Raw genomic sequence first — 13854 nt, forward strand, 5'->3', positions numbered from 1 at the left:
GTGGCAATCCTGCCTCGGTTCAGTGCACCGTCCATGCTGACGGGCTGCAAGACCCAAGGGGATGCGCCTGTGAGGCTGCTTGGACCATGAGACCTCATCCCACCCCCTCCTCCGTCGGCACGGAGACCCCCGTCCAGGCAGGTCAACAGCCTGCACCCAGAGCCCGCGTCTTTCTGGAAGTAGCTCACGGCCCAGGAGCTGGGGGGCCGTCCGCAGCCCCACACGCCGCCCCCTTAAACACGCTTTTACGAACTGATAAGCTAATAGCGTGTTTCCAGCACCTCCTGGGTGCGGGAAGCTGCAAACGTTTACTGGCTCGGGGAGGTTCATAACAGGACGTTTACGAGCGCTGGGGGAAAAATAAGGGTTTGTTGCTGCTGTGGAGCCGGGTGGGCTTTTGTGCACACAGCCGACCGGGGTGGACCGTTGTATCGAATTGCACGGTTTCCACGCCGTCCGACACGAAGAGCGGAGCCGGATGGATGGCACCGCCGTGATCTCTTCCCCAAGGCGGGGGAAGCGCGTCTGCAGCGGAAACACCACGAGCTGGTCTTGGGTCCTCGGGGAGGCAGCGTGAGCGCTTGGACTCCGGGTTTATGGTGAAGGACGGTGAAGAACAGGGGTGATGCACTGTTTGTTATGGAGGCTGGCCCTTTGGGCGTCCTCAGGCCATGAAGGTGAAGCCCCCATATGGGATTCGTGTCCTCATAGGGGAGACCCCAGAGAGCCCCCTGCTGCTCCCACCAGCGAGAACACAGCCCACGGTCCATGAACCAGGAAGCCGTCCACGAACACGAATCTGCAGGTGCCTCGACCTTGGACTGCAGCCTCCAGAACCACGAGAAGTAACTGCCGGTTGTTTACAAGCCGCCCAGCCTACCGAATTCTGTTACAGCAACCCCGAGGGACCAAGTTCCCCTCCCTTCATGGGAGCAGCTTGCTGTCCTGAGGGCTTATACCTGGCGGAGTTGATTTTTTCCGGGAATCCTAAGACACAGAGCCGGGAGGCACCAGGACAAGAAGGTGGGTGCGGCAGGCTGAGTAGCAGCCCCAAATGTACACGTCCTAATCCCTGAACGAAACCTTATGTGGTGACGTCTCTGCAGATGATGTGATGAAGGACATCAGCTCATCCTGGATCAGGATGGCCCTAAATCCAATGACAGGTGTCCTTGTAAGAGACAGAAGAGGAGACATGGACACAGAGGAGAAGCCACGTGAGGACGGAGGAAGAGATGGGAGGGATGTGGCCACCAGCCCAGGGTGGAGCCCCAGAAGCTGGAAGAGGCAGGAAGGACCCTCCCCTGGAGCCTCAGGAGGGAGCACGGCCCTGCCCTGCCTGGATCTCAGCATCCCTGCCCCTCCTGGATCTCAGCAGCCCTGCCCTGCCTGGATCTCAGCAGCCCTGCCCTGCCTGGATCTCAGCAGCCCTGCCCTGCCTGGATCTCAGACTGCTGGTCTGAGCTGGGGGAGGATGAATTCCCATGGTTTTAAGCCCTCAGTTTAGGGTCATTTGTTATGAAAGCCTCGGGTACCTCACACACCCCGTTTGACCCTGACTGAGCCCAGACAGCTCTGTGCTCCTGAGGCTTTGCCATGTGCCTTTGTAGGAAAAGACATAAAGTCTGGCCTGCTTGGGAGCTTCCAGGGAGGTGGCTGAGCCCCGAGGGCTGTGGCCAGGGTCCCCCCATCTCCCATCCCTTTGCACCACACAAGACACCGTCACACCACTCTCCCTCGTTTGCAAAACACTAAATATCGACTCAGGCCTGTTTCACAGCATGGCAGGTGTATCAGACGGGCACCAACATGGGGTGAAGTGACGTGGCCTGTGGGCTCCTGAGGGGCTGGGGCCCACCCATCCACGCTGGGGTCTCCTGCCCCATAGCCTGGTTATTCCCACCTTACAGGTCCCAAGCACCCCCCCATATCTATTGTCAGGGATACCCACAGACTTCCCGGGCCACACGTGGGATCCCCGTCGTGCTGAGTCAGGAGGGTGGCTCGGCCCCGTTGCAGGGAGGACATTTCCGGGGTGTTTTGCCCCTTTGCACACCCACCGTCACGGTTTGCTCACCCGACCTGAGCACCGGGCTTTGGAGAAATCCCTTTTGCACTTTTCACGCTCTGTCCCAATGCTTCCCACTTCCCCCGCCTGTCACCCTCCCGCTAAGAAACATCTACATCTGCTGGAATTCACACTCTGCAAAATTCAGCACCGGCCCCTTTTCAAAGGACACTGAGGCCACTCCACGGAGCGTGCAACGCTCCAGAAAAACACACGTGTGCCGTGTTTGGAGTAACACTGAAAACCCAGGGTCTGGGCGGCCCGTGGGCCGGTGCTGCAGACAGAGCCCCGGAGGCAGAGACCGGCACCTGGGCCTGGGGTCACCGGCAGGCTTATCGGCACTTTGAGCGGGAGGTGCCACGGTTTATTAAGGGCCGTTTCCCCCGTAACCAGCACCACCCGGAGAAGTCACTGTTTACAACAGCCGGTCCTTGGCGGCCCACCCAGCCGGCCCCAGCTGACCCTGCCCTATTTATAGCTGGCGTCTCCCAGCAACTGCACAAACACGGCGGTCAGCAACAGCTGAGAGGCAGAGGCGAGGCCCCGAGGTCTTAGATGCACAGATCTCCTTTCCTCAGATGGGCCCAGAACAGACCCACGCCCAGGGCGTGCGGGGTGCCCCTCTCTGGGCCCACCGTCCAGCTCTGGGGCAGCTGGGCTGTGTGACTGTCCTCAAGGGTGGGTCCGGGCCGTTTCTAATTCCGACGGTGCCACATTCCCCGAGGCTGAGGTCGAGGCCAGTGGGGGCGCAGGCAGGTGGGGAGGGCCTGGCGTGGCTGGGGCGTCGGCCAGGATGGCTTTTCTGGGGACGGGGGAGCCCAGGTGCCTCCCCGCGCTGGGGCCCTGTTCCGTGTGCCTTTAAAGGGCACTGACCCTGTCCCCCAAGCAAGGCGGGGTCCGCGCCCAGATGCTTGCATTCCTGCTGGTGCCGCCAGCTCGACCGTCCCTGCGCGGGCCCCTGGGGCGTGTGTGAGCAACTAGCTTTGGCCAGGCGGGCCACCTGCGCAACCTCCCCCCCCCCCCACCCCCCCCCGCTTCTATTTGCAACCACTAGCGGCTTTCAGAAAGCTTCCCAGCAGGAGCCGCCCTCCCAGCCCTGAAACCCTCAGGAAAGCCAGACCTCTGGAATTTCGGGCGGGGGCGAGGGGCCGCCGCGGACAGACATGGAGGCCACAGCTGTCCCTGGACACTGTGTCTGCTGCTTATTTCAGCACTGCCCCCGCCCCACCCCCGGACGCCCGGTGACCCAAACCCACAGGGTCACAGGAACCCACCGGACTTCCGTGCCTACTCCACCCAGCCTACTCCACACTCACGGCAATGAGCGAATTCCTGGCTCCCTCTCAAATGGTAACAGGGAAGCGCCGAGCCCCGCTGCCCAGGACAGCCCCGAGGGTCATCCTGTCCTCACGCCCACATCCAGCCCGCCAGCAAAGTCTAGGGGCTCTGTGTCCACAACACACCCCGAGTGCGGCCGTGCCCTGCGCCCCGGTCACCACCGTGTGTGAGCTGCCATGCTTCCGGCCTCGGCGCTCGGATCCCACGCTCCCCAGCACCGTCGATTCTCACCTGGGAGCCAGAGGTACACGCAGAGGGCACGCTCTCACAATCCTCCCCAAGCCCGAGAGCACGCGGCGGAAGGAACCCAAGTGCCCACGGATGGACGGATGGATAGACTATACGAGCTGTGTGCATGCAGCGGACTACGACTCAGCCGGGAACAGGAACTGAGCTCGGATGCCTACTGCCCCGGGGATGGACCTTGAGGACACGATGCTCACGAGAGAAGCCAGACACACGAGGCCCCATCGTGTGTGATCCCACTGTTCAGTCTTAAAGGATTGATGTTACATTATGGGAATTTCATCCCAATGAGAAGAAATAAGTTACAATTACAAAAAAAAAAAAAATTTCCCCCCACCCCCATCTCACACAGAGAGGAAGCCCAGGCTTCCAGATGCCCTGCATCCAGATGCGCCCGCCCCCTGGATTCACCCCTGTGGCTGCATCACATCAGCACCTTCCCTCACAAGCCCTGAAGGGCCTGTGCACATGCTGGGCTCGGCACCTGCTGCACACTTCCTCCCTGGGTGCACACAGCACCGACCCTCACGCCCTGCACACCTCTGCTCAAACCCACCAAACACGTGTCCAAACACACACACACCCCATCTTGGTGTGACAGTGTCTGCTTTCTTTTCCTTCATCTAGTGGATGGATGGATGAATGATAGATCAATGGATAGATAATAAATGAATAGATGGATGGATGGACAGATGGATGGATGGATAGATACATACATACATACATACATATGATGGATGGATAGATAGATGATGGATAGATTGATAGATGATAGACTGATAGATGGATGGGTAGGTAGTTGGTAAGTAAATGGATGGATAGATAGATTGATTGATAGATATGTGGATGGGTAAATTGATGGATGGGTAGATAGTTGGTTTGTAAATGGATGGATAGACAGGTAAGTAGATGGACAGATGGATGGATAGATAGATACATAGATATGATGGATGGACCAGTAGATAGACGGATAGGTACACAGTTGGTAAATAAATGGATGGATAGATTGATTGATATGTGGATGGGTAGTCGGTAAGTAAATGGATGGATAGACAAGTAAGTCGATGGATGGATGGATGGATGGATAGATAGTAGATAAGTACGTGATGAATGGATAGATAGACATTGTTGATAGATGGATAGATGGCTGGGTGGAGAGATGGACAGGTCAATGGTAAATAAACAGATGACTGACAGACGGATAGAGATAGACAGGCTATTGATGCCTGGACGCATACGTAATAGCTGGATACATAGATAAGTGGATAGAGGGGTGCGTGTGTGACCCTGACAGTCCACAGCTGGGAGAATTGGCTCAGAACACCCCACACCCTTTGTGTTTTAAAGCTTCGACCCACAGCCCCCTCGCTGAGGGTCCCACCCGCTGGAATCCCCTTCCTCGAGCAGGTCCAAAATGTGAGAGCTAGTGTATCCAGCCACCCTCTCAGGACAGAAGGGCCACCATGGGGGAGGGGCAGGAGAGGGGAGGACAGGGCAGGAAATGTCACGCCAACGCACACGGAAACCGGTAAACAGACCCACGGGCCTGCTCACAGGGAGGGGGCGGGGCCACCCTGCAGCCCAGGAGGTCACGCCCCAGCTGTCCCCCCCTCACCCCCAGACATACCCCGTTCCGGGGGCCATGACTTAGGACTAAGAATGTCTGTGGCAGCACAACCCAACCGAGAGGCACCTGGCCAAGGCCGTGTCCCAGCTTACGGGCCTGGACACCTGAATGGATGGGATGCAGGGGCAGGGTCTGCAGCGTCTCGGGGGCACAGTAAGCAGGACGAGCGTCAGGATGTGTCTGCATGGGGAGCACTCGGCTGGGAGCTGTGTGGCGAGGCTGGGCTTCCGTGGAGGTCGGTGCTCAGGGCAAGAACCCTAAAGACGGGTCCCTGACGCCGCGGTGGGCGAGGGAAGCTTGCCAGGTGTCAGAATGACTGTCATTTCCCTGGGGCCCACGAGGTGGCGCCGACCCCCACCGGCGACCCCCACACCCTTACAATGGTAAATTTTAGGTTACGCGTGTTTTACTACAATTTTAGGGAGTCTTACTCTCTGTTCCCTTGTAGTAAATGTTAACTGCCCATAAAGACCTTAGAAATCCCAGGCAAGCAAAAGGGAGACAAAGCTCACAGGTAGGTCTCCCCAGGAACACCACCGGGGCTCATATGCTTCCCGCGGCGGAGGCTGGGGGGGATGCACTGCGTCTCCGACTTGGCCTAACCTCTGCAGAAGCCCAGCTTCATGGCCCAAATCCTTAAGAGAACCCCACCTCCCCCTGCTCATGTTCCAGTGTCCCCCACCCAGACCCAGAAACCGGGGCATCTGGAAAGATGGTCTGCTCTGCCATTTCTCAGGCTCTCTGGTAAACCCACATAGAGCACGACTCTGAGAAGGGTTCTCTACACGCAGAAAGGCAAGACGCTTCTCAGGGTCCCATCCTGGCCTCCTGCCGGGTAGGATGCTCCTACTGTGTAAAGGCACGTGCGGGGACTGCAGTGTGAGCCCACGTGGACAGGGCCTTTGAACGAATGACAAGGACCTCGGTTTGGGGTATCTTGAAGAATCCTTGGTTTTACTTCCGAGTGCCATGATTTTGGCAAGTAGATGAATCCCAGTGGTGGCCCTGAGCGCGTTTACCCAAGGTTGTAAGTAGCAAGCCGATGCTCCTCTGTAGGCGGACAACTGTGTGACAAGGTGTTGCGGGGTCGTAACGAGGATTCGAGGTCTGATTCTGGGCCGGTTGGGACCTGAGCGACTGGAAGACGGGTGGGGGCATTTGTGTCGAGGGTTGAGAGTCAACGTGGCCGGGCCTTTTGTCCCCCAAACCCATCGTTTGTGCACTGGAGACCCAATGCTGCCCATCCACACTCGCTGCTGGAGGCCTTTCTGAGAAACCCAGCAGGGGCCTCCCAGATATCATTAGGGTGACGGCTATATCCTTCCCTTGCGTCTGCAAGCATTTGCTAACAAGCCAGTTGCCCCCTCCCAAAAGATGAAATAAAACCACAGCGATTTCAGCTCTTACTTTCTTTCTCTGGTTTATCACTCCTCACATCCTGGAGAAAAGATCCTTCTGGAATCTTCTGGAACCAACCGAAAGGCACATTTGTCTTCATCTGGTGAACTAATTGGCCATCTCCCCATTCCACATGTGGTCCTCTGCTTCCTCGGGATCTCATGACAATCCCTACGACTCCAGGACAGATATACACAGAGCTCCTTCTTCCACTAGAGCTGAGAGGGACAATCGTTGTGTTTGTGTTGAGGAAATGGTGGTGCCCCTGTGGGAATCCTGGTCAGAGCAACGTGATGGGTCTGTAATGTCCGATGGCTGTGATTATATTCTTGACACTGAGACTAGCGCTGTTCATACCATGATGGAAACAAGTCCAGAGCAAACATTCCTATGATCATTTCACGCTTCTTTCATGTTGGATTTATATGTCTTTGCTGGAACGTGCCATGGCCCAATGTGGTCAGCACATTTGTGGGTATAAAATCCAGCCCTGTGGCACTTTTCCAAAGCTAAGAATGGAGGCCATCCAGATGCTTGAGATGCACCTGGCATCTGTGGGACCCTCCAGGTCTGAGATCTTGGAAAACCAAGGAAACGGGGAGGAGGGGAGAGGTGCCACCAGTGGCCACTGAGGGATGAGGGGCACGCTGGCTGGAGTCTGGCTCACAGTGGACGCACACTGCTGGCTCTCCCCAGTGTGGTGTGACCCGGGAGGGCGAGGAGATGCAGGGGACCCCAGGGTCCTTGGTCCCGAGACATGAGAGCCTCCTTCAGCCCCAGGACTAGCCGAGAAGACAGACACAGGAGACAGGAGGGGCAGAGACCTTCACGACAGTCACTCTGTCCCTAGACACCTTCCATGTTAGAATGAGGTCCATGCATGAGGGGCTCTCAGAGGGTCCCAAGTAGCTCTCGGTGGAAGGACCCCCATGGTGTGTCTCAGCCATGACACCAGTGGTGGGTCTCATCCCAGGAGCCGAGCGCCTGGGGATGGGAGGTGTAGCCCAGGACGGACAAGGAGGAGGTGAAACAGACCCCTCCCCCCGACCGAGCCCGCTTCCCCACCCCGGGGTCCTGGCTAAGCCCCTCCCCGTTTCTCCATTCCCTGCCTTTAACATAGAAAGACTTTAACGGCGGGTGTGCTTTTCTCCCGAGACCCGCGGGAGGACAAAGGAGGCCATGTATGCAGAAGCGATTGCGGTGAAGAAACACGGAAATGTCTATACAGATGCCGCATGCATAAGGGATGAGCCCGAGAGCAGAGTAGCTGGAACAGGCCGCCACTGCAGTGGTCCCTCTCACAAATTAAGTGTCAATGCCCCTGAATTGACAGCGATTCACCTGGTACGTGACAGAAAAACACAACTTGGTGACAGGAAAGCCGAAATGCTCCCGAAGGAAATTAGCTACATTCCAGGTAAAACGTTTACAACCCGGCTGTTTGTGTTGCTTCAAAAACACGGATCACACAGACTGCCACAATGTTTTAGATCAAAAGGGGGACATAAATGCCTATGCAGGGTTTTTAATTTTTTATTATTTTTTGGTAGAAATTTTTCCCATTAAAACATCAGTTTTGTCTAAAATTATTACCTCCTGGAAACAAAAAGCACATTTTTGTCCCAAGAAGGAAAAAAAAAAACAATTATGCTATTCAATTTGTGGCTACAAAGATGTTCTGTAATACGAAGTAATAAAACAGAAAGAACAATATAAAGTAAGAGTTACACAGATTAAATTGCCCTAATAGAAACCTGACAGAGGGGAGCAAGTGCGCTTTATTGAGAAAGCTCTTACAAACGTGTAATCAATAAGAAAGTTTATACATCCTGTCTCATGACTTGATTAAAAAATTCTTCTATTTATTAAATAAGTCCGCATCGTTCTGAGATGTAATGAAACAGCTGCAGTGGATCTGGGGTCATTTTTCTTCGGAGAACAGTCAGCATTCTGCACAAACCTCCTGCATGTTCGTATAACTTCTTCTAGTGCAGACACGCAGGGCTGGGATGATTCCGGTTCCTCTCCGAGATGACTTCTTTTTTTTTTTTTTTTAAAGATTTCATTTATTTATTTGACAGAGAGAGGCAGTGAGAGAGGGAACACAAGCAGGGGGAGTGGGAGAGGGAGAAGCAGGCTTCCCGCTGAGCAGGGAGCCCAATGCGGGGCTGGATCCCAGGACCCCGGGATCATGACCTGAGCCGAAGGCAGACGCTTAACGACTGAGCCACCCAGGCGCCCCCCAAGATGACTTCTTAATTCCACTATCGTGGACTCTCTCCATGAGGGACGAGGGAGAAAGGACACAGAGTAACACAGGTGCAGGGCATTGGGACCCTGCATTACCCCCCAAAAAACCATGTCCTCTTTGCAGGGAAACCACACCAATGTGATTTAGGACAATTTCTATTTCCAATGTGTAGGACAATAACAAAGAGTTTTAATAACCGGGATTCGATACCTGAGCTGGCAGCCTCCAGGGCAGCCTGCCCAGACTGGGCCCTAATGCCCCAACTGGGGGGACGCTGATCTTATACTTGTTTAGTGTGGCCAAAGGCACCTGTCCCCACAAGAGTGGTGGCAGCATGGGGAGCACTCAGGTGTGCACAAAGCACCAGATGTTACAGCAGCAGTGACACCCAGTGGCTGGTGCCCCAGCCTCCCCAGCTGGGTCTCTGCCTGCCGTGCAGGTGGCTGTTACAGGGCAAGGTGAGTGGGAGCTTGGGAGGTACAAAAGGAGAGCATCCATCTGCTGCCTGCTGGTCACAGCGCCCAGCCTCAGCTCCACCACATGCACCCCAACTCCAAGGAGCCCCACCTACAGGAATGCATGTTCATTCAAATGAGGTGCCCACCAGGTACAGAAAACCACGCTGCCCATCCCCACCTGGCCTCAGCGGGCACTTACCTTTCATGTCCTCTCCTGAGCATGACAGGGAGAGAAGTGCGGTGGGCAGTGAATTTGCTCCCCAGGGTCACCTTGTCAGCCAATGTCCCTCCCCACCACCCACAGACACACACACACACACACACGCACACACAATCACACACTTGTACACACATGGTCACATGTACAAACACACATAATCACAGACAGTCACATATTTCCACACATAATCACACACTTATACACACAGTCCACACTCACACAACTACACATAATCACATACTCACACACGCAAACCTCTCCACAAATATTTTATTCCTAAAACAGGGTGCAGGCCAATATCAGTGTGGAGCAATGAGACTCTGAGGTGATATTTTCCCAACTAGGAGGACACTGGGCGCTGGAACTGTAGGGTGATGGCTCACCCCTCCTCACTCACCCCCAAGAGGGCAGGGACCTCGGTTCCGGCAGCCCCACGTCTCTTCAGAATGTTCAAAAATGCTGATAACTACACCATGTAATAGGAAGATTTTGTAACATCCATGGGTGGGGAGATGGTAGAAACAACACCTCATCTGAATGTATGAATAAACATCCCCTTTTCCGAGTCACCTCTATTTCAAATTACTGCAGCCTGCATGAACAGCAAGGGCACTGTCCTTGGGGCTGGGGTCCCAGCAGTGGACAAAACTAGGTCCGCCCCCTCAGGGGGTACATTCCAACAGAGGCTGGGGTGGTGCTCCAAAGGGCACATTAACTCTAGAGAGTCAGCAACACCTTTTTTGATGTCACAGCATCAACATCCCCTTACCTATAAATCTTTCCCCAAGCCTTCTGCTTCCAACCAGGATTGAGCAACAGGGACTAGATTCATTCTCCCACATGAAACAACCCCAGAAATGTACAAAACATATGAAAGAATGGTTTTCAAGACACAGGTCATCAAGCAATAGAGCAGTGATCCCCGAGGTACAGGAAACAGGGAAGTGAGTTCTCAATTGGTCACTACCTGGAGAGAGTTTCCAGACACAGGCAGCAGACCCAGGTGTAGCCCTGCAGACCCCCGAAGTTGAAGACCTAGGGCTGAGAACGGGGGAGACCAAGGAGGTGAGATCCAGAGAGGAGACACTACACAGAGAGAATCCAGAGATGCACAAAGGGTCTCCTTGTGTCTTCAGCTAAATGTTGATGAGCACATGCAGGTGAGGACCTACCCAAGACTGGGGTAAGAATCACCTGAAAGGATCCAGGATCCAGAGGAATGGGGCTGGGTACTCACCCAGGGCTGGGAACCGTGCATATTCCCTGAGCCAGACTAGAAAACCTAACTCACAGGGCAGTGGGTGGTTAGGATAGCCAGCAAGACTTTGTCTCAGTGTTGGAGAATCACTAGCTGTAGACGAAACACCTTTTGGTTCCACCTAGCAAATCTTAAAAGCAAGACCCAAAGGGATCAAACCATTTCCAAGTGTACTTCATAACAAACCTCAACAATACTTACATGAATACAAAAAAAAAAATCCAGCAGTGTCCAAAATAAAATCCACAATGTCTGGTATCCAGTGAAAAATTATCAGGTGTACAAAGAAACTGGAAAATATGACCAATACAAGGAGACAAATCTATTCATTGAAAACAACTGCAAACTGTCCCTTATGGTAGATTCTGCAAAGACACTGAAACAGTTATAACTGTATGCAGCATGTTCAAAAACTAGAGACAAGGAACATAAAAAAATAACAAAATCAAACTTCAACAGATGTAAATAACAATGTCTGAGATGAAACACACCATATGGGATTAACAGTGGGTGAGATTAGTGAACTTGAAGATGGAGCAATATGAAGATATAACAATAAAAACTATCTCAAATGAAACAGAGAATGTATAAAAATTGTGTAAATGAACAGAGCAGGCTGGGAGAGAGATGGAGTTGGGGAAGAGGGAGAGAGGAAAAACATTTGAAAATATACTGGCTGAAGACTTCCCAGATTCAATGAAAACGTTAAACACCAAATCCAAAAATTCTAACAAACTCCAAGCACAAGAGACATGAAGAAAATGACATTAAGGTACGTTGTAATCAAGCTGCTTAAAACCAGTGTGAAGAGAAAAAATCTTAAAAGGAGCCAAGGGAGGGGGAAAGATGTGGTCCATATCTAGAAACAAGATGAACTTTAAGGCAGATTTCCCATCTAAACAACACAGATAAGAAGGCAGTGGTGCAACATTTTTAAAGTTCTGGAAAAAAGAAAACTGTCAGCCTGGAATTCTATACCCAGCTAAAGTACTTCTCAAGAAAACCACACGTTTCCAGGCATATGACAGCTGAGAGAATGTATCACTAACATTTCTTGTTGTGCAAAATGTTAACAACGTTTCATCCTGCAAGACAGAAATGTTCATGGAAAATAGTATCAGAGGGAAACATGGAGCCAGTCAAAGAAATTAAGAATGTCAGAAATGGTAACTACATATGTAAATATGTATACCACTTTCTTTATTACGTAAATCTCTTTAAAACTTTCCCCAGCCTGGCTATTAATGGACTGAATGTGTGTGCCCCTGCCCCAGATTCATGTGTCACAGCCCTGACCCCCAGTGGGATGGTATTTGGAGGAGGGGCCTTCAGGAGGTGATTAGGTTGAGATGAAGTCACGAGGGTGGCGTCCTCATGATGAGGTTAGCATCCTTATGAGACTCCTCTGCACACACCATGTCTTTCTCTTTCTCTCCACCGTGTAAGGACACAGACAGCAGGCAGTCATCCTCAAGACAGGGTGTCCCAGCAATGTCCTGTGAGAAATAAGTGTCGGTCATTTTAGCCACCCCATCTCTGGTGTTCTGTGACAGCAACCCTGAGCAGACTAAGAGATTGGCTTTAAAACCAACCTGGCAAAATTAAATGATCAGGAAAAGATCTTTCTTCCATCTTCAATCCTTTCTCTGAAATTGGTAGTGAGCAGCAAGTCTGTCCAAACACTTGTCGGAATAGTGAGAATCACATGCCAGGTGCCTATGAAAGACCAAGTGCCCGCACCCTCCCTGGTTATGGTGGATTTTCCAGGAGTTTTCTGGAGCATCCCCAGTATTTGGGGTGTCACTGGCCATTTGGGTCCTCCCTGTTCCTTTTATTGCTCTACCCATTGCTGCCTTCAGAGCATCCCTGTGCTGTGCAGCTTTGTACGCACCTCCTGGGGCCACTGGAACCAGTGAGCCCAATGGGAGAGGGGGACCCTAAAGCAACAGGAATCCATCCGCTCCCACTCTGGAGACCAGATGTCCGAGATCCAGGTGGGGCAGGGTTGGTTCTTCTTGGGGGCTCTGAGGGAAAAGTTGCTCCTGTCCCATCTTCTGGCGCTGCCAGTGATTCTTGGAGCCCCTGGGCTTGTGGACACATCCCCCTCATCTCTGCCTCTGTCTTCACGTGGCTTCCCCCATGTGCATGTCCATGCCCAAGTGTCCCCTTCTTACAGAGACACCAGAGACATTGAACCAGGACCAACCTGAATGACCCCATTTGCACTCAATTACCTTTGTAAAGACCACATCTCCAAATACGGTCACATGCTGAGGTCCTGGGGGTTAGGACTCCAACATGTGGGTTTGGGGGCACAGTTCAGCCCATAACAGATGTGAACTGCACACATCTTTCATCTTTCTTGCTTCATCCCTTTGCATGGGCTGTCTCTCCCATCTGGGATGGGCTCCCACTCTCTCATCCCATCCCCTCCCCCCTGGCTTGCCCCTCCCTCTCCCCCACATTGCTGACAGACCTCAAGCATATCATCCATCTTTCCCCCAAACTGTGAGCTCCTCCAAGGTACATCTCACTGGCTTCCACATCCCCAGGACCCAGCACATTACATGTGCCCCACAAGAGTTTCTAAATGCCCCCAGACTGTGGGGCACAACGGGGTCATCCTTTTATTCCTTTAGGACAAGGAATGATATTCATGCATGCTTCTGTTAAACAAACCAGTCTCTCTGAGAATCGGGCGACCAGCTCCCAGGGGGAACTGATTCAATACAGAAAGAAGGAGGAAAGGTGGAGGTTTCCTCACAATTTTCATGTTCACAAAAATACACACTTCTGCAAGTAAAGAGAACAGAAGACACGCTGTCCACTGCCCCCACTCATGCTGGGTGAGCAGTTAATGTGCTTTTGCCTGAACCCACTCTCCTCGGAGTCCACACAAGAAAGTAAGTCTCTGTGCATCTCCTGAATTCTGACCGGACCTTGGGCAGGACCAGGATGAGGAGCCAGACCCAAGGAGGGAGGATCTTTTG

General features: G+C 53.0%; 1 long non-coding RNA gene across 1 annotated transcript in view; it reads right to left on the reverse strand.

The window, feature by feature from the left end:
• Positions 1-12012: 12012 nt before the first annotated feature.
• LOC115937649 (uncharacterized) overlaps positions 12013-13854 on the reverse strand; it is a 6217-nt gene continuing 4375 nt past the window's right edge. Inside the window, exon 2 of the long non-coding RNA XR_004072907.2 lies at positions 12013-12360. This is a non-coding gene — a long non-coding RNA (uncharacterized LOC115937649). The remainder of the gene's footprint in view (positions 12361-13854) is intronic.

The sequence above is a fragment of the Leptonychotes weddellii genome, chromosome X, assembly GCF_054177405.1.
Source record: "Leptonychotes weddellii isolate Sample4059 chromosome X, ASM5417740v2, whole genome shotgun sequence".
Taxonomy (NCBI): Eukaryota; Metazoa; Chordata; class Mammalia; order Carnivora; family Phocidae; genus Leptonychotes; species Leptonychotes weddellii.